Source organism: Gekko japonicus, unplaced genomic scaffold (genome assembly GCF_001447785.1).
Source record: "Gekko japonicus isolate JY-2015 unplaced genomic scaffold, Gekko_japonicus_V1.1 scaffold951, whole genome shotgun sequence".
NCBI classification, from domain to species: Eukaryota; Metazoa; Chordata; class Lepidosauria; order Squamata; family Gekkonidae; genus Gekko; species Gekko japonicus.
The window spans coordinates 6,112-25,491 of record NW_015173150.1 but is presented as its reverse complement, the minus strand read 5'-3'; positions in this window follow the sequence as shown (position 1 = coordinate 25,491).

Sequence of the window (19,380 nt, the reverse complement as noted above, 5' to 3'; positions counted from 1 at the left end):
GGAAGCAACTTACCCTCCCTCTTCTCCTGCCTCCTCCTGGCTGAATGAGGTCTGGAAGCGGGGTGGCTGGAAGCAGGGGGCGGGGATTTGTCATGTGCCCCACCCCCGCACCTCACCCGGGGGAACTGCGATCCCCCACGATCCCCCCGAAATGAACTCTGCTTGAATGTAACTTTGGCGCCGGTCACACGAGAGGCTTTGATCCGCAAGACGGATCGGGGGCGCATCAAACGGGAGCGATCACACTGCAACATCTGAGAAGTGACGTGCACCCGTCCCCAGCTGAAGATGCGGATTTTTTAAAAACCCTAGAAATCACTAGTACTTAATGGAAAATCCGCTGCAGGGACGGATGTCTGATCGCCGGCACGCCCGTCTCTCCCGCAGCACACGAGGTCCTGCCGAACTGCGCATGCACACGCATGCACAGTGAGCTTGCCTCGCTCTCCGGACCGTGGCTTCCTCCCGGCATCTGATCATGCCGGGGAGGACCTGCGTGGCGGCTGGGGGGATCTGTCTGATCCCGCCGCTGCGCATCTCTTTTGATGCGGCTCAAAAAAGCCACACTTTAGGCGTGCCTTTTCCCCCAGTGTGACCGGGGCCTTTGTTAGTCTTAAAGGTGCCACTGGACTCAAACTTTGTTTCTCCAATGAAGTGGGTCTTTCTTGGATGGAACAGAACCACCAGATCTAACTCAGAATCTATTCAATCAGTGCATATTTAGCTTGACAGAATAGACTGTCAATAATGGTGGGGTTTTGTTTGCTCACTCCCATTTTCAGGTAGCATGTAGTATGGACCAGCTACGCTTGATTTTAAACTCAGTTGTGAATGAAGTAGGCAGAGCACTCTGTGTAATATGGTGTAATACTGACAGGCCTTGCAAGGTTGTTCTGAGGATTAGAAGAAGAAGAAGAAGAGGGGAAGAAATTGGATTTATACCCTGCCTTCTACTCGGAGTCTCAGAGCGGCTTACAAACTCCTTTCCCCTCCCCTGCCCACAACAGACACCCTGTGAGGTAGGTGGGACTGAGAGAGCTATTTCCAGAACTGTCCTTGAGGGAACAGCTCTGACAGAACTATGGCTTGCCCAAGGTCATCCAGCAGCTGCAAGTGGAGGAGTGGGGAATCAAACCCGGTTCTCCAGATTAGCGTCCATGCACTTAACCACTACACCAAACTGGGTCTCTGATATAATGATATAAATTACTGATATAAGGTATGTGAATATGCTTTGAACAACTGCAGGCACTGTGCAAATGATGACAATTATTTGTATTCCTCTTGTTGACTATTGCTCTGTATTTGGAAAGTGCCACCAAATGTCAGCTGATTGATGGAGACCCAGCAGGGTTTCCAAGGCAAGAGATGAACAGGGTCTTGAGGCAAAAGATGGTTTGTCATTGTCTTCCCCTGTGTAGAAACCCTGGACTTCCTTGGTGGTCTCACATCCAACTACTAACCAGGGCCAACCCTATTTAGCTTCTGAGATTCAGCTAGCCTGGGCTATCCTATAGTTTGGTTAAAGTAGGGTCAGTGATTGGGAGGGAAGGTGGCATGATATCACCCGATCTCATCAGATGTCGGAAACTAAGCAGGGTTGGTAGTTGAAAGGGAGACCACTAAGGAAGACTCTGCAGAGGAAGGCAGTGGCCAACCACCTCTGCTTCTCGCTTGCCTTGAAAGCCCCCTTCTGGGGTTGCCATAAAGTGATTGCTACTGTACTGCACTTTACACAGACCCACACAGGGTTGGTAATATGATGTGCAGATAATCCAGTGGGTGGGTTCTACTAACTTCCTGTTCCTTTACAGCCCTTGTAGGCTTTGAAAAATAGTGCTATCTTAGTGATTTTGATCTAATGCCCAACCATGTTAAGACCTGTAAGAACTGAAATCTGTATTTCTGATGTCAAACAAGTCACTGTTGCTGTTCCATGGTAGTTGAAGATTTCAGACTAGGAGTTAAGGTGATGGATGAGAAGATGAAGTTATGCTGATGGGTTACCACTGCTTACTTTCTTAGATGTATAGGAGCAGATTGGTGCTGTGTCTGTGGATTTCTTTGTCTTGTAAGGTGCAATCTCACTTGTCTAATTTACAGTCCGTGCGTGTTTACACAGATGCCAGTCCCAATGAGTTTAAAGAAGAATGACTCACAAGTAAACTCCTATAGGTCTTTACTTTAAGGTGTAAAAGCCCCACTTGAGTACATCTGCATATAAAATCCAAGATGGTGTTGTCTGGGAGAAAGAAGGCTAAATATTGTTCTGCAATTCAAGAATGTGGAATTTTTCAACAGTCTTACTTACTGTAGGTTTGTGCTGCTCCTGGTATTCTATTATTTTGCATGAGGCTTCCCTTTTGCTATACTAGCTAGCACAACCTCTGCCAGGATAGTTTTCGGCTAGCCTCCTTGCCAGCCTCAGAATGGGAAGAACGTAGGGCTGCCAAGTCCCCCCACGGGGCAGAAATCCCCCTGCCCCGGAGGCCCGTTCCCCCACGTCGGGGAATCGGGCCCTGGGGGGAACCCCGCCCCAGCATGCACGTCACAGGGAAGTGAAGTTATGACACCGGGCACGCTGGGGGCGGGACCACAGCCATACAAGGGAAAACTCTATGGGAAAACTCTCCCCAGCGTGCTCGGCGTCATGACGTCACTTCCTTGTGACGTGCATGCGGCGTGCACGCACGTACCAGGAGCCACCCCGGAGCCCCCCGCCGGCAAGGTAAGTCGGACTTGGCAACCCTAGAAGAATGGGGAATTCAGGTGCTCTGATCCTCTTCCTTCCCTCCAAGGGAGCTCACTCTCACTCTCTGGCCCTGCATGCTCCACCCTACCCCCTGGATTTTGGCTCCAATCAGAGTTTGGCCCTACCTACCTCTTCCTGGAAGTGATAAAAGGAGGGCAGGTACCCACTCTCAGGGCTGTGTGTCCTTTGGTCTTCCTCCTGGGCTTTAAAGGTATCAGGCCCAGCCTCCTTGCTCCATCTTTTTCTTACCCTGGCCCTTCCTGGTTGCTGACCTTCAAACTTACAGACCACCACTGGTCTGTCCAGGTTTCCAGATTTCTCTCTAGCAGTGGTGGGGACCACTACCTGGTTGGGGCCTGTCACTGCCTGGCTGCTGTTCCTGGGTTCCCTTCTGCTCCCCTCTCTGGGTAAGGGCTGAGTTGTTTGTAGCTTGCCTGGTGGGAGGGGGGCTACGTCAGGAAAGGATAGGGATGCCAGACTCCCTGGTGCAGGTGGGGGTCCCCCAGTTTTGGGCATTCCTCTCTGCCCCCGATTACCCCCCTCAACAGGTAAGAAGCTGGAAATAAACACAATGAGTCTATGTCACCTGGAAGTGACATAGGCATGTCGGTGATGTCGGGGGGCGGAGGGCACATAATGGGGCAAAATTCTACCATAGAGTTTTACCTAAAAACCAGAGTGTCGTCGCCCCTTCCGGCATCCCTGACATATCTATATCACTTCCGGATCATGTCGGTATGTCATGTTTATTTTCAGCATTCCTCCCCGCTCCTGATAAGTTCACCCCCACCGTCAGGTCCAAGGGACCTGGCAGCCCTACGGAAGGGAGCTAGCTCTGACATGTTGCTTTAATCATTGTACTAATGGGTCGAATTGTTTCGTCTCTGCTGAGTTTCAAAGCATTGATGCTGTTAGATTTAACTGTATTTTATTGTGTGAATAGTTCACTGCTTCAGAAATTTTGAGAGGTGGTATATAAGTGCATCACATAAATATCTTCATAGTAACGTGAAAGACTGACAGTAGGCTGGCTTCTATGATTAGTCTTCTGGAAGAAGACTCTTTGTGCTCAAGGGTTCACCTTAGTCCCCTGTTGAAGGCATCTGAAAGAGGTCAGATTTCAGTTCTCTTCTGATTTACTGGACAAAACCTCTGTGAAGCAGCTTGGGATTTAGGCTCGATTTGACTACTTGTACACCTGTAGAGGGAAATGGACGTTTGACGGTGGCCATGTAAACATGAAATAGGAACCCAGTCATAGCTTTTGGCTTCTTTCCACCTCGCTCGGTGAAAACAGAATACGCTCATCCCTAACAAAATTGCTGAAGGAATAACTTTAAAGATCTTTTCAGATATTCATACAGTGAATTGGAATGGGGAAGCTTACAAACGCTGCTGAGAACTGCTCCTTTCATTCTCGCAGATGATAGTTCTATATTAATACTAGGTGTTTTTTTTTTTTTTTAAAAGAAACCCTCTTTCCGTAGCTTGACTAGCTAGAGGTCTTTATACTCTGACATTTATAATACAATTCAAATAGTTCCAGGGAAAGCAGAAGCTTCGTTGCTAACAGCCGCTTCAAATATTTTATTAAAACAGGGTCTCTCTGTTTCTTCTGATGAGAACCGCTCAGATTCTCTGCCCTTTTAATTATCAGATCCCAGCACCTCGAGCGTGATCGATACCTCTCTGTCAATTGTCAACAGACTCTGCCCCAGCTCTTTTAAGCATTCCATGCCAGAGCCTTTTCATCTCAAGAATGAAATTGGATACCTTGAGCTTTGTCCAGTTCAACGCACTTTTTTCCGCTCGGGCTTCCACGCGGAGCATCATCTCATATTCAGTGGGCATCCAGAGGGCCACCGGCTCGCTGTGCTGCATTTCCAGCAGTGATAACTTGAAGACAGGTGCTTTTTTCTAGCTCAACAGGGGGGTGCAAATCCATAAACCCATGCTGTACAGCAACAGGACTGCTCTATTGCAGTCTCAGAAAAAGCAAACACAGCCCGATACTAGCAGGCTATGCCTTTAAATGGAACAGCGGTGAGCAATTGTACAACTTGACAGTCAATGTCAATGGCAAAAGAATAAGCTAATATACAGCCACGGCATAAAAAGACATTTAATCAGCCTGACGGATGGACAGTGATGGACAAGCTTTCTCTTAGCTCCTGCAGAATCTTTTTTTTTTTTAAAGGAGTTCCCAGAAGGAACTTGGGGAAACAGGAGACTCTTCTCTGCCACCTCCCCACTTCCCAAGCCAAACCTTCAAATGGGAGAGAAGGTAACTGGTGGAGGTAAGGTACTGGAACAAAAACAATGTTTGTGGGCTTCTTTTTATATGGAAATGACGGCCCATCATTTCCTGCCAGTAAAATATGGGATATTTGCTTCTCTGCATCTTTTGTCAATAAAATCAACCCCTCCCAGGGATAGGAGCTGAGAACCAGTTAATAGTGGCTGTACAGGTGACATCCATGAACTGGGTTTGAATTGAGAAGGATTTAATATGAAAACGGAACCCTACCCCTCATTAGGAATCTGCCTTTAATGTGTTCTACCTTCTTCTGCATTTCAGTCACATACTAGAAGAAAAGTAGTTTTTAAAAAGTAAAGACGTGTGCCCTTAACTTCCAACCCCACTGATTCAAATATGCCTTTGGTCCCCATCAGCTCTGCAATTAAAACGAGAGATGGCCATGAACCAGCTCACAAACCAAAATTTGTGACAAATTTTGGCCGGTTCACGCTTTGCGAAGTTGAGTTTGTTACAGGTTTCCTGAATGGTTACATTTCCAGGCAGACTGTCTCCACTCACAGGAAGGGTGGGATATAAATCTAAAGAAATATAAATAAATAAATGTTTACCAGACTTAATGCAGACTTCAAATCAAAAAGGCGGTGTTTCCCTTTGAGTTTGGTGTCACGCTTTGGCTTGTTCCTGAGCCATTCCATAGACTCCTGTAACGGCAGCAATGCAAGCAAAAGAGGACTAATGTCAAACCACAGAATCCCTGCAGTTCAAACTGAAGTGGGGGCATTTTTTTCAAGCCCAGTACTACCAGTTCAGTGTACAGAATGCCCAGCTGAATCCACTACCACTGCGGCAGTGCAAGATTAAAATGTCTGATCGATCTCAAAGCACATTGTCACAAGAAATCCAGCCAGGGAGTGATTTTGCAAGCTCTGTGCAAGAAAATGGGAACACAAAGGAACACCACAAGGGGAGGAGACTTTCTTGAATCTGACAAGGGCAGTGGAGAAACTGGGAAATAGAAAGGGAAAAATGAACCCCCCCACATGCACCTGTCATTTCCCCAGAAAGCACTTTCTTGGGGGGCACCTTCTTTGGGGGGGGGGTTGTAACTCAGATCCCATAAATCCAATCCTTGATGGGCAGGTAGAGGAGAGTCAGCCTGAGATCTCCTGTGAGGTTGGTGTCTCTAGCAAGCTGAGGGACATTCTATCATGACACAGACCTCATGAACTGAACCAGTTCACTTAATGCCTAAAAGTTCAGGATGATCCATAGTTCACGAACTAAGCATGCCACGAACCACATACTGAACTGAACTGCAGGTTCCTGGTTCATGCCCATCCCTAATGAAAACTATGTTTATCTTATTGATTAAACTGGGGTCCCAAATGTAGTACCGGTGGGTGCCGTGGCACCTGCTGACACCTTTCTTGGGGCCCACCAAATGTTTGTAGAAAATGCCTGAGCCTGAGGGCGGGATATAAATGAAATGAAATCCATAAATAAAATCTGGTTCCACGTACTGTTTAACATTGTCTTCAAAATACTGCAAAAAGTTGTCCCAGGATTTGAAGTGCAATCAATGACAACCAGTTTGGTGTAGTGGTTAAGGGAACTAGTTTGGTGTAGTGGTTAAGTGCGCGGACTCTAATCTGGGAGAACTGGATTTGATTCCCCACTCTTCCACTCACAGCTGCTGGATGACATTGGGCAAGCCATAGTTCTGTCGGACCTGTTTTTGAGAGAGCACTTCTCGAAAGAGCTCTCTCTGCCCCACCTACATCACAGGGTGTCTGTTGTGGGGAGGGGAAGGGAGTTTGTAAGCCGCTCTGAGACTCTGAGTGGAGGGTGGGGTATAAATCCAATCTCCTCTTCTTCTAACATTTTTTCTTTTTCTGCTGGGTCATGTGAAATGATGCACATCTGGAAAGAGGAGACAACTGGCTGGAAGGAGGCCAATCAACTGAAGCTCTGACTGAGGTCTGTATCCCACAGTCTTATTCCTCAGTTGAGCAGAGCCAAGGGGGTTATGTCAACTTACTGCATTGATGTGGAATGTAAGCATTGCATGTGCTGCTGTCATGGAATTCTACCCATTCTACTCTTCTCTTTGGAGGTAAACAATGCCTCCAGAGTTTCATCAGCCAAATCCGCTTCTCAGCTTTGAGGAAGCAGTGGGATGACTCGACTCCAGAATAGAAAGCTTAAGGTATTTTACTAGTGTTTTTGTCTTGATAGCCTGATGCAAAAAAAGTCATTTAAAATTGCATATCATCGTCCAAAAGACACACGCTATGAGGAAACTCGCTATTTGACTACTCCACTTTCCTTGACATAATGAGTATTTATGCTTATAGACTACAATTCTAGATGTCAGTGAACAGATGTTTCTTTGAGGAAAGTGACAGCCAGTGTAGTCAGGTGTATAAAAGCTGAAAGCATTAAAGAAATCACATCAGGCTTTTGTTACTTTGAAGAATAATCAGTTCTTCAAAAGCCAAAAAAGAAAACGGTACTTTCTGACTCGTCCCTAAAGTTGAAACTACTGACATTATTTAACATATAATTTGTAGACTTATTTATGAGGAGTCTCATTTGAATCTGTACCGCCATCATCCATAGCATCAGGACTCTATATGCCATTATTAGACCCAATATGCCATTATTAGACCCAATAGGACAGAGGTGTTGAGCGTATTTGTTACGAGGGCTGGATCTGACATAAATACTACTTTGTGGGGCATGGCCAGGGGTGCCATAAAATGTAATGCCAGGTATGGGGAAATATACACTTTATAAATGACTCGGGCAAACACAATATACAATATTATTCTTTTACTCAAAATACAAACAAAAGCAATTGATTCCTACAAGTGAAAGCAATTGATTTACTGGGGAATCCCCCCCCCCAATAAATGCATTTAATCATATGCAAGACTAGGTTTCTTCCAAAGGATACCATAAAAGGGGGCATCTTACATTTCCATACACATTAGTTACTTTTTGTATATATACTGCTTTTAGGAGACAAGTCATCTTCCTTGCAAGTAAATAAGGTAGTTCAGCAGACTCCCCCCATACACTCAGCCTCAGCAACCGAGCACACCTACAATCCATCTCCCACCCTTTTTTCCCTTTCTTCCCCTATCCTACCTCTGAAGATCTTGAGGAGGCACACCAGACAGACTCCCCCATACACTCAGCCTAAGCAACCGAGCACAGCTACAATCTATCTCCCACACTTTCCCCCCCTTTCTTCCCCTATCCTACTTCTGAGGATCTTGAGGAGGCGCACCAGACTACCCCCCCACCACAACCACCCCTGTAAGGAGGTCCAAGCTGAGAAACTGGCCCTGGGTGACCCAGACATCAGGTTCCTGGATCAGGAGGGGGGGGGTCTAAACCTGGCTCTCCCAGACCCCCCCCCAACTGGAATTCTCACCCCTCTTGCATTTCCCCCAGAAGCGGAGGGCCTGGTCCTCAACTGCAATTCTCACCCCTCTTGCATTTCCCACAGAAGCGGAGGGGCTGAGGAGAAGGCCTGACGGAGAGGCTGTTTCTGAAACCTCCAAGGTTTTGTCCTCACATGACCCTTTTCCCTTCATGGGCTAAGAATAGGTGTGGGGGAGATCACCATCCTCCACCCCCCCAATACTCACTCTCCCTTCTGTTTCTGCGGCTGTTCAGACATGCTATGGTGACAGCAGCACCCCTTTTCCCTTTCACTCCTCCACTCGCTTCCAAGGTTGGGATGTCTTTCCCCTCAGAGCGGCGTGCACAAGACAGCCCAGTTGCCTCCCAATCCATGTGCCGGCCCTCCTTCTCCTCTCCCCCCCTGCCAGCCCTGTCCCTTCATCAGCAAACCACCACTCTGTGTACTTGCTCTCACCAATCCCCCCTCACGGTCACCATTTGGTGTGGTGGTGGCAGCGTCAGCTGCTCAGCTCTGCCCCTCCATGTAGTGGCTTTGCCAATCCAAGCTGAGCTGCAGTTGGAGGAGGCAGGAGAGAAAATAAAACCCATCATGCTTCCTCTTTCTCGCCTTTGCTGCCATTCCCCCCACTATTTTACCTCAGCCTCATAGTCCTGCCCCTCGCAATTTCCTTTCTATTTCTTGAAAGCTTCCATCAAACACACCTCACCATGTGTGCTCACTTGTCCTCCCCCCCCAGCAGCCTCCTGCCTTCCCTTCCTTGCATCAGATGCTCGCAGGCTGGACAAGTGCCCTGCGTGGGCCAGTTCCGGCCCCTGGGCCATACGTTTGACAGCAGTGCTTCAGAGAGGCACATGAACATGTTTTTAAATTTTTTTTCCCTCTGTGCTTTTTCAACTTGAAAATCCCAACTTCAGAATTCTTCCACATCATTCAGAGCTTAGAACTGGACTCAGAAAAAGTGGAGGTTTTTACCAACTTTTTGGCAAATAGCTTCCCTGAGGTCAATTCTGGTTCAAGCCGAGGTGGAGATAGGCTTCCCAAAACTGTCAAGGGAATATTGGGATATTTGGGGGTGGTGCCTGGAGATGGTTGAATTCAGGGAGGATGTGATGTCATTTCCATAGTAAATACTATACAGACTAAGGAAACATCACTGTACAACCATTTTTTTCTTGTTCCTCAATTTCTTGAGGGCATGAGATTAGGGCAAGGGGTGGAGAATCCCCCACCGGGCTTGGGCAATTGGGAAGCCTAGGCAGCGAGCCAATCTCTATTCAGAATAGGTCAAGATTTGTCATACTGGTATTAATTTGATGCTGCACCGGTTGGATTTACATGTCTGACTCCCAGAAAGAGTTTATGAATCATTTCTTAGAACAGCAGAATCTCTCCTTTTGAACAATTGGCAAAATTCACAATGTCGCATGATTTGTGGGTTATTTATTTACTGGGTCATGCGACGGTCAGCCACAAACTGTGCTGCATTGCAACATTCTAACCACAAAGTCTGAGACAAACCTCCAATATATGCGATGAAGGTAATCTTCTTCAGCTCTTTGGATCACTGGGAAACATGTTTGATATGCACATTTTAAACATCGGCTCTCCTGCTGGGATCCAACCAAAACAAACTATCTAATGTTTTTGCAAAGGAAATGCAAATATGATTGTACAGCAAAGTGAGATGTAATTTTGCAGAGATTTATGTACAACACCTCAATTGTGAACGTATATCATGTTTGGCAGGTATAATGAATAATTTGTAGCTTTGTTTCCTGGCAGGGGCATTTTGAAAGTGAAAGTTTTGAGTGTTTTAGAAGTAGAATCGAATTTTCCAAACAATGTTTTTTGAGGATGAGGACGGAACTGGCAAGGAAGACTCTCTTTCTTACAAGACTTTGGATATAAATGCTTCAGGCTTCTCAATATTTCTGGAGTGCCTCTCGATGGTGCACCTGTTGGATTTCTGATTTAAAAGCCCTGGATCTCAAATCTCATGCAGAGTGCTATTGCTTTTCCCAGGTAGTTGCTGATTGCCAAGTTTCCCTTGCCCTTTTCCTTCTGAGTCTGACATAGTTCGAAACCAAGCAAATTTCTTTTAGGAACTGGATTGCAGGCAAATTCTCATCATCATAACTTGCTTGAGAATGCTCTCCCCCAAATTCTACTTATTTGTTTCAAATATTTATACCAAATCTACTAAGTGAAATTTTGGAGATGCCTTCTGACTAGGCTTGCCAATTTCCAGATGGGGCCTGGAAGTCTCCCACTATTAGTATTGATCTCCAGACTGCAGAGATAATTTCCCCTGGGGGGAAATGGCTACTTTGGAGCCTGGACTCTATAGTATTATAGTCTGCTGAGGTCCCTCCCCTTGCCAAACCCTACCTTCCCCAGGCCCCACCCCCAAAATCTCTGAATATTTCCCAACTCAGAGCTGGCAACCCTACTTCTAACACGCACAAAAGTTGCCTCCCTTCTGTTAGGAGACATCTGCCACACCAATATCTGAGCTGCTGGTGAACTGGCAGGTTATTGTAGCCCTTGGGAGAAATGCCCCATTCCTGGAAATAGCTGCCAAGCACCCAAATGTTGCTATTCCTGGCAGGAAGTAGCTTCTTCAGCCAGGTTAACAGTTTCCATCTAGCTCTTGGTGGTGCAGGAGACAGGGAGATGGGGGAGGGAGTCCCTTGATGTTCCACCCTGACCCCCATTCCCTGGATGTTCCGAATGGCACTGAATCTCATTGAACTTTAGCAAAGGCTAGTCAGATACGGGCTGAAGTGCAAAAGAAGATCTCCTCTTTGAAATCAAGACAGATCCCCGTTTGAATTGATATGGCATTCACGTCATCTTGCCATGCTCTCTCTCCTTCCAATGCGCCATCTGGGCTCACTTATGCCAAGTTAAAGTGGATGTTAAGTGGTCCCCTAAGCATAGGCATTTTGTACTCACTCTTAACTGGTGCAACCAACTGTAGAAGTGGTAGGCCATGGGGGAACGAAGTGCGCCACATCGTCAAGTTTTTGATCATTCCCAGTAATGCCTTCAACATTGCATTCTTCAGATAACATGTCTTGTTGTTTCAAAATACTCACGTGTACTAGACTTTGCAGTCATGTGTAATAGACTTTGCAGAGTCCCATTCATTTTTACCAATGACACTATTTACACAATCTGTTTATCAATGCAAAGCAACCGTGCTCTCTCCAACTGAGATCAAGGACAGCAGCCAGGGGTAGGGGCTGCTTAACCCTTTCTCTTCCAGCTGCTTAACCCATTTTTTTCCTGCTGTTTGTCCATTCTTGTCTCACCACTACCAAAGAGACACCGGTTGATCATTCCGTTCTAAACATAACCAACCACAACAACAGAAAGCTCAGCCAGCAGTTGCAGGTTAGAAAAAGAGCTGCTTAAACCCAGAGCAACAGGCATCAATACTAGTAACTAGGGTTGGCAACTCCAGGTTTGAACATTCCTAGTGATTTGGGGGGTGAAGCCTAGGGAAGGTGGGGTTTGGGGAGGGGAGGGACCTCAGCAAGGCATAATGCCATAGAGTCTACCCCCCAAAGGAGACTTTCCCCCAGGGGAACTGTTCTCTGTCAATTGTAATTCTGAGAGCTCTCCAGACCCCACCTGGAGGTTGGCAACCCTACCATAAGCCTTCTATGTATATGTCACCTATGTTTATGTCAGATATGTTTGGCAGCCACAATTTCATCCCCGAGATTTTTTAAAAAAATCACTCAGTCCATCAAAGCGCAAATCAATCCTGTGAACGCAAGACACCATTTTCTAACCCTGGGCCCTTATAATTTTTTATTTAGAAAATGCATACGCTGCCTCTCCACAGACCTGCTTGAGGGGACTCACAAAGGCATATGATACACCAAAATAATTAAAATGATGGGATAAAGATGATCAATAATAAATCATAAAACAATCCATGAAATCAGCCTAAAATGATATTCGTAAAACAGCCCTCAGGCTAGAGGCAGACCACAAAAACAGCTTTAAAAGGCAGAACCCATCAGTTAGAAGCTTTAGTAAAACGAAAAGCTTTTGGCACAGCGGTGGAAGGAGAATAAAGGAGGCATCAGTTCATCCTCAAGGTGGAGGCCAATCCAAAGCTGAGGTGCTACCACTGAAAAAGCCCTGTCTCTGGTAGTAACTCATCTCATTTCAACAGGCAGGGGCAAAAAGAACAGAGTTTGGGGAGGAGATGTTAACTGATGGGCTAGACATAAGAACATAAGAGACGCCAATGTTGGATCAGGCCAAAGGCCCATCCAGTCCAATACTCTGTCACAGTGTGGCCAAAAATACCAGGTGCCATCAGGAGGTCCACCAGTGGGGCCAGGACATTAGAAGCCCTCCCACTGTTGACCCCCCCCCAAGCACCAAGAAGACAGAGCATCACTTGCCCCAGAGCCCCTAGCTATACCTTGTGGCTAATAGCCACTGATGGACCTCTGCTCCATATGCTTATCTAATTCCCTTTTGAAGCCGTCCATGCTTGTAGCACCCACCACTTCCTGTGGCAGTGAATTCCATGTGTTAATCACTCTTTGGGTGAAGAAGTACTTCCTTTTATCCGTTCTAACCTGACCGCTCTGCAGTTTCATGGAGTGCCCACGAGTTCTTGTATTGTGAGAAAGGGAGAAAAGTACCTCTTTCTTTACCTGCTCTTTCCCATGCATAATCTTATAAACCTCGATCATGTCACCCCTCAGTCGTCTTTTCTCCAAGCTAAAGAGCCCTAAGCGCTTTAACCTTTCCTCATAGGGAAAGTGTTCCAACCCTTTTATCATTCGAGTTGCCCTTTTCTGCACTTTTTCCAAAGCTATAATATCCTTTTTAAGGTGTGGTGCCCAGAACTGCACACAGTATTCCAAATGAGGTCTCACCATTGATTTATATAGGGGCATTATTATATTGGCTGATCTGTTTTCAATACCCTTCCTAATAATCCCCAGCATAGCATTGGCCTTTTTATTGTAGTCACACACTGTCTCAATATTTTCAGTGAGATATCTACTATGACTCTAAGATCTCTCTCTTGATCAGTCTCTGCCAGTTCAGACCCCATCAATGTGTATTTATATTTAGGATTTTTGGCTCCAATGTGCATCACCTTGCACTTGGCCACATTGAACCCCATTTGCCATGTTGACGCCCACATGCCCATCCTTGACAGATCCCTTTGGAGTGCCTCACAATCCACCCTGGTTTTCACCACCCTCAACAACTACGTATCATCCGCAAATTTAGTCACTTCACTGCTTACTCCCAACTCCAAATCATTAATGAACAAGTTAAAAAGCATTGGACCAAATACTGATCCCTGCAGTACCCCACTGCTTACCCCCCTCCACTGAAAAAATTGCCCATTTATACTCACTCTCTGTTTTCTATAGACTTTACAGGAGGAAGCAGACTTTTAAGTACCTAGTCCCCTACCTGTTTCAATTGTTACCAGTAAGAACTAGCAGTTGGCTGAAATATTTTGCTGCTTACATTAGGAACATGACAAGGTACTTAAAGGAGGACATTCAACTTTAAATCTATTTATTTAAGGAAGATGATTCGCAGAATTAAAAATACTGTTCATAGACACTAAGAGGCACATGTACACATGCTTGGTTTCTGTTGGTTATGAAGACCTCAGAATGTGAGTTCCTGGGCACGGGGCAGCAGCTAGAGGAGGCTCTGTGCCACTGCTGTGGGACAATAGATGTGGGACAATTGGATGGTCACTGAGAGAAACAGGATACTAGAATAGCTAGATTAATGCAACTTTGGCAGATCAGTTCCAACATTGTAAAGCAATATGGTCTTGCCTTGAGAATCCTATGGTGTCCCCATAAATTGGCTGCAGCTTGATTTCTACCACCAAAGCAATGTGGCAAACTAGTTGGAGTGCTGGCCTAGACTTGGGAAGCCCTGGGTTTTTGCCCCCCCCCAGACGAAAGAAATAGTCAGACAACAAGGTTGGATGAAATAAGGCCACTTTATTTAACATATTAAAGTAACGGCAAAGGGCAAACATGAAAACAGTGCCACCCAAGGCCTGGTGTCGCTTTGACCACATCCTTAACCGTATAAACGGCAAAACACCACGGCCCTGGGTTGGAGCCAACTGTATCCAGCTCCACACCCAGAAAAACTAACTTCTGTGCTGGGCCTTCAGTCTTTTCGTGGGCAAGAGGAACCCCCAGCTCCATGGCCAAATTCTGAAACCCTTTAAGGAGCAGGGCACATTTTCCTGTTCCGTGAGGCCCCACAAAAAGGAAATCATCTAAATAATGTGCAACATCCTGAAGGCCCGTCTTAGCCTGCAGAGCCCATTCCAGGAATGAACTGAAGCGCTCAAACGTGGCGCATGTCACAGAACATCCTATGGGCAAAGCCCTGTCCATGAAGAACTGGCCATCAAAAGAGAAACCCAACAGCTCGAAATCATCTGGATGCACGGGGAGGAGGCGAAATGCTGACTTAATATCGCACTTCGCCAACTCTGCCCCCTGACACAGCGCCATACAACACAGACTGCTTGGTCAAAAGAGGTGTACCTCACCGTGCACAGATAATCAGGAATGGCATCATTAACTGAATCACCTCGCGGATATGAAAGGTGGTGAATTAAGTGAAATTTACTAACTGCCTTTTTAGGCACAATTCCCAGAGGCGAAAGTCTCAAATTAGGAATCGGTGGTGAAAAAAATGGGCCCAGAACACGGCCCTCTTCCAATTCCTTGTGAATCTTTGTCCTCACCACTGACTCCATGCCACTAACTGATTTAAGATTAGAGGCCATAAACGGGGCCCTAACTCCTTGAAAGGGTATACAGAAACCAAACGTGAAACCCTCTAACAAATAAACTCTGTCCTCCTCCTTAGGGTACCCCCACAGCCAGGCTTCAAGTGCCATCAGGCTTACTGGCCTGGGACCCTTTACCAGCGGAGGATGAGTAACTACCCCCTCCTCTCTGCCGCTGACTCCTGCGGGGCCTTCTTCGGGGACAAGAAGGGAATGAGTGGGGTCCTCCACATGCCGGGCAATCATGCCTGAATGTGCATGACTTCCTGTCACATACACCCCGGGACCCAAAATCCCAACAGAGCAAGTGGGGTTGAATCGCCTGCCCCATGGCACAACGGGAAGTATTAGCCCCCTGCAAACGCTGCACAGTATGCCCACTATGCAAGCGTTCAACAGAAGACAAGCCAGGCATGGACATAATCTGAAGCCACAGATGAGGATGCATTCTATACCATGGTAGCATGGGATTCATGGCAGCCCTCATCCGAAACTCCTCATCACATTGCATCCATGCCGAGCCCGAGAAGCCAGTATACGCCTTGTAAATTATGTCCAGATATTGGAACAATGCAGGGGACCTCAAAGGCTGAGACTGGGACAACAGGCCAGCATAAATTAAATATCCAGCCAGCCAGTTGGCCCAGGTCCGATCAACTTTCTTCCTCCTAAGGATCTCTTTCACCTTATCATCCATTTCCTCTTTATCCTTCTTCTCCAAATCCCGGTAAAGAAGGCTAAAAAGGTCAATGTATTCACCCTTGCAGATTTCCCCCCGCGTTGTGGGCAAAAGGGGATCGCCTAAAGGCAAGGCAGTATCACCAAAGTGCATTGATGATGCTGATGCAGCATCATAAGGGTCCACCCAAGGAGGGGTACAGCCCAAACTGCTCCAGGGCCCTGCTGGCATTGCTCCCCAAGGGGACTGCATAGTTGCAGCAGGAGGGCCCCAAGCCCATGGCTGGCCAGCATCAGTTGAGCCTTGTGCCGTATCCGTCTGTGGGGCAGGTTGAACCCCAGAGCCAGCTCCCTGACCTCAGGGCCCCCACGGCCACATCAGACTTAACTGCAATGCTGGATCCCACTTACCACTGGGACCCGGCTGCTCAGCCTCCATGACTTCCATCGACGCCGCACCTGAATCAACACCAGCTGCTCCAGCCACCTCGGAATCAGGCTCAGCAACAGGCCTAGCTTCAGCCGGCCTGCATTCCATAAGAGAAAGCCATTTAAGCACCTCCTCTCTAAATCTCTTACGCTCAGCCCGGCTTTCCTTCCTGCGGTCCGGACCCACAACCGCCTGTTGAGGGGATGGATCCGCCGCCGCCCTAGCTTTCTCTAGGGCTGCCAACCTATCCAATATTGGTTGCTGCTCTGCCCATTCCCCCTCCTCATCTGATGAAGAAGGGGCAGTTACAGGGGCGGTTACAGCACCCTGTGGTAGGGGTATTGGTACGGGTAGAGGCGCTGGCCTCTTAGGCGCAGGCCCCTTGTCTTTCAACCCACCTTTTCCTTTCTTAGATGCCATTACTTATGGTATAATTGAAATGGCCACTCCAGTAACACCAAAGGCCCACCTAAAATGCCCACACAACCAATCAAAATGGCCACCTCTGCCTGTCTTCCAGGAATGGGAGGTCACAAAATGGCCACCCTAGTACCTTCCCAAGATGACGAGAAGGGCACCTAAAATGGCGGCCTCAGCAATATGAACCACTAACCCCTGCACTTGCTCGGGTGGGAGGAGAATAAAGTGTGTGTGTGGGGGAGAAAGACCCCAGACTACAAAGAAAAGGAACTGGGGCCCCAGCAGCCTCACCAACTGCCTTTCCTCAATTCCCCCGACACCCCCTGGAAACCGCGCCACCTACAAAAAGAGGGGGGGGGTTCTAACTGTGTGCTTGTGCACTTGTTTAAACCCAGTGGAGTAGCTGCTCCAAGGCGGGCTTCAAAAGGGAATTAGATAAGCATATGGAGCAGAGGTCCATCAGTGGCTATTAGCCACAAGGTATAGATAGGGACTCTGGGGCAAGTGATGCTCTGTCATCTTGGTGCTGGGGGGGGGGCGAACAGTCGGAGGGCTTCTAATGTCCTGGCCCCACTGGTGGACCTCCTGATGGCACTGGTATTTCTGGCCACTGTGTGATACAGAGTGTTGGACTGGATGGGCCTTTGGCCTGATCCAACATTGGCATCTCTTATGTTCTTAAGCTGCCCTATAGCCGCGCGTCCTGACGTGGCCCTGAAACTCCGCCTGCCGATGCACCAGCCATCTCTGTGCTGTCCGCCAATGAATGCCTCGTCAAGAATGCTGCCGCCTGGAAATCACCACCGCAACCCAGCTGCTGCCCGAAGCCTACAACCACTTGAAAACAAGCCGCAGCCCGGGCCGACAACAGCGCGTACGCCAATGCGGCTATGAGGCCAACCGCCGAAGAGCGCTGCTATCGCGGACCCTCCCCGCTACCAGATGAGCTCCGGCAATGAAGTGCCCGCCCCTGCACTCGCCGCCATGGACCTGGCTGTGTCTACCCCCAAGCTCGCCGCCATGGACCCATCTGCAGTCAACGACTGCTGGATCCATCCCCTCTGGGGAAGCCAAGCCAAAAGGTAGGCCAAAATCGCTCCCCTCCGTGCTTGCAGTCTAAACTAGCCGAGCATGAGGCAAGCAACTGAGAGGGGAGAGCGGAGCCAGCCTTTAAGACTGCGTAGGCTCCGCTCCTCCTCTTGGAGTTTAGGCTGCACTGCAGCCCTTCCTTATTCCTCCTCATGAGGAGGCAAACGCGGCCCCCAGGAGGCATGCCGTGGGCTGTCTCCTGTGGGGCTGGAAAATCCTGACACACTGTGAAACTTGATTGGGTGACTTGGGTCTGTCACTTTCTCTCAAACTCAAAGGGCTGTTATGAAGGCAAAAATGGATGAGTGGAAAGAACTATGTATGTTGCCTAGGATTGGGGGAGGGTTGGGGAGTGACATGGGGGCATGTGACATCGCTGATGTCACTACATCACTTCCAGATACAACTTGGAAGTGACAAAGGTTAAGTCTAGGAATCACCGGAAATTCTGTGGTAAAACCATAGAGTTTCTGGAGTTTCCTAGAGTTACCCAGTGCCACTCTTGGGTTGCACTTGGAAGTGATGTAATGGCGCATAGGCTGGTGGTAGTTTATTCTTTACTTTTCTTCCACATCCACTCAGTGTGGCAGCAGGAAACAACAACGATCAGCAGGAGGCAGTCCTAATGCATCCTTGAACGTACATAGGAAAAGCAGAATAAAAACAATACTAAAATATTGTATGTGCTGCCAATCCATAAGCAAAGTGCAAAGAACAGTCATGGTACAATGTAATAGAAATCATTGTGTGAAGTTATGAGTGAAAGAATTTTCAGCAATAAAGCAATAGTACAAATGTTAGTGTTCCAGAAGTTTTCCGAACGTGTTTTAAATGAAACTCAGAAAGATGCCCGAGAGAACAGATATTTGATGTCTGAAAGTTAAAAAAAAAAAAATTCCATAAGGCCTTTCTAAGAGAAGCAAGCCTGGACCCTTTCCAGAGTTTTGTTTAACTCCGCATTCTTTGGGGACTAGATCCCACAAAGTGCCACTCATTTCCAATTCCACTTGACCTTCTTGCTCCCATGTGCAAAAGGCTACTCTTTGTAAATTCTTGAAAGATTCCCTTTTTTGTCTCTTCTTCCACCATTTTCATTCTTGTACTGTCCTGGTCTGTAAAAGCGCTTGTCATTCAACATCAAATCAGCACTCAAACCTATCTGATACTTGTAAGGGTCTGTAGCGAAGTCTATATTCTTCATGTGTGCGTGCGCTGGGGCCATTTCCAGGAGAAAATGTCTTGAAACATTCAATGAAATCCAGCTTACACGAGGGACACATGAGCATTATGTGTGTAACTTAGGAAAACCATACAGTTAATAAAAATGAGCAAGCCGTGAGAATAAATGTTGACCTACATGATCACACAGCATAATGTTTTGGAGTCAGAAACTAAAAGGGAGGATTTGTAGGCTTTCTTAAAAGTATTTTCATATATAGTGGTTAAGATGCTGAACTGCAGGCTGTGGAAGGTCAGTAGTTCAGCAGTTCGAGACCCG